General features: G+C 28.3%; 1 long non-coding RNA gene across 1 annotated transcript; it reads right to left on the bottom strand.

Moving 5' to 3' along the window:
* Positions 1–726: 726 nt before the first annotated feature.
* LOC131931369 (uncharacterized) lies at positions 727–2,110 on the bottom strand. The gene is made up of 3 exons (XR_009384276.1): positions 2,072–2,110; positions 1,319–1,444; positions 727–977 (listed from the first exon to the last, which is right to left on the bottom strand). It is a non-coding gene; the product is annotated as an uncharacterized LOC131931369 (long non-coding RNA).
* Between the last annotated feature and the right edge of the window lie 357 nt (positions 2,111–2,467).

Here is a 2,467-nt window from a genome sequence, read left to right as displayed (position 1 = left end):
ATTTAGTTTAAAATTATTTTAAACTATGGGGAGGTAACTAATGGGAGGCAACAAACTAACAAATTTCAGTATAAACAAAGACAAACAAGCTGTAGGGCAGTACGAACTAAATATTTATTAAACATATCAATAACGTACGTATTTCAACACATATTGGTAATTTTCACATACTACTAAAACACATAAACATGTATTAATTTATATATGAAACTCATAAGAAAGAAATAAACTTCCAAAACTTGTGTTGGATGCTTGGTATTGAAATCAATGATCACATTATTTAATTGCATTATAATCCTAACCCTTATTTCGGACCTAAAACAATAAGTACCATTATTTATCTGTTTAGGTAAATTTGGAAATTATTATGAGTAGCTTAGTAAAACACTTTTTTATTTTTTATCACATGAGAATATTGTAGCTAAAATAAGTTGCTATAGCAGTTTTCCTAATGGAATTGACACAAGTGTGTATTTCTTGAACTTGCTTGTTGTAGTAAGTTTCTGGTACCTAAGAGATTTATTTAAAAAAAAAACTTATACAAGCACATAAAATTTCCAGTGATAGTTGTACTGCATGGTACAATACACTTTTTACCCCCTTACATTATTGTGATTACTAAAATATCTACCAGATAATAACCATGTATTCTAGCTGCTGGAATATTTACAAATATTTGCAACACTAACATATATTATGATGGCTAACAAAATGTTCCTCGCACTTTTAAAAATTATTTTTTTACAAAACTGAATTTCAAAATTTAATTATTTACACAATTCCCATACAACCATCACTTTACAACAAGAGAGCCAATTATATTATTATATTAGTATCTTTTATATCCTCATAATTGTCCACAACTTGTAGATTTTATTTGTTGGTCCTACAATGGTGTGGTGTCAGACACTTTATTTCTGGTGTGGCATAATCTGTTTCTTCTGAGAGAACTCGTGCTGTGTTTCATATTTCTTCACCTGAATAACACAAATAAAAACATCAAGTTACCCACCATTTAACTGTAGGCTACTGGGATAAAACTTACTGTGTCAAAAGTACACAAACATTTGTTTCCCTATAAGAAAAGGTTAACATTTCTAACAATAATTAGTCAAACAAATATGCTCGAGGCGTCAATAATATTTCTGCGCTAAATAAACCCTAAGGTATAATTAATTATATTGGCAATTCAGACTAGATATCCTGACATGCAGTGTGCCCAATCAATAAATACATTATCAATAGATAGTGTCATTGATTACTGTCTTGTAAACATTTTTTTATGTTTACAGAGCTACTAAATCTATTTGTAACTAACCGCCATGATTTTGAAATGTATCTGAAGTGTTTCCTGGTTATCTGTTTGGTGATGCTTCTAACTTTTCTTTTCATGTTACTCTAATAAAATTCTCTAGAATGCATTTGTATCAGTAACTAGCAGCTTCTGAAAAAATAATTAAAAAATTAAAAACTACATCTTATAGACTAGGATTATATTATAAATTTTATTAGCCGATAGGCAAATATATTGTAAAGTTTATATAAGTAATACTACTACTATTCTAAATCTGTAATGTTTTTGACTAAATAATATATTGCATTTGCCAATAACAGTTTATGTATATTTTTTTAGTGATATATGTGCTAAAATAGTTAGATCTATTTAGTAGCTATACTAATACTAGTAAATAGGCCTATTATTAGTAGACGGATAAATTTAGTAAACAAATTTTCTTTCTGTGACATTCTCTTAACAAAAGAACTTAGGAAGTAATTGGTAATAGGAGCATTATTATCTTCTTTGAATATAACTAAATACATTGAAAAATCTTTGAAAAACAAAAAATAGATTTATTGCTGCCATTTGGCTACAGAGCCTGACAGTAACCTCTGTTGCAATATGATGCCATATGGCAACAAACCATTTTCGATCTTAATAAGTATGTAAAGCATATTACATGATACATATGATAGAATATACACAATTTAGAATAGTTTTGAATTATCATTATATTTTTTTATAGTGAAGTAAGAAGTACTTTTGAAAAAAAAATTATAAAAAAACACCAACCTTCATGGTGATCAGCTGGCCCACATTCTCACGAAAATGTAATCGGACATGGAACAAAAAATGTTTCTGCTAAAAAGAGTTCGCATTTATTTTGTAAGGGAGATTATAATAAATGGATGAAACACTATAGTTAATGTGTAATTGTAAAATAAAACATTTGTGTGTGTTCAAAATGGTACGTTGCCATATGGCTACAGTATGCAATATAGGGTTAAATTATCTAATTTTACTAAATCTTACCGCAAAAGAAGCACATAGAAAAAATTGCAAAGCATTTCTAGTAACTTATAATCGTGGACATTAAATGAAGGTATCAAGGAAAGCACACATTATTAAGATACGACGCATCCTGACTACGAATAAATTAGTAACGATTTATAATTAACAAAGTCTTTT

The sequence above is a fragment of the Physella acuta genome, unplaced genomic scaffold (assembly GCF_028476545.2).
Source record: "Physella acuta isolate Inbredline_101_S28 unplaced genomic scaffold, ASM2847654v3 ptg001952l, whole genome shotgun sequence".
Classification (NCBI taxonomy): Eukaryota; Metazoa; Mollusca; class Gastropoda; family Physidae; genus Physella; species Physella acuta.
This window is presented reverse-complemented; position numbering and strand designations above follow the sequence as displayed.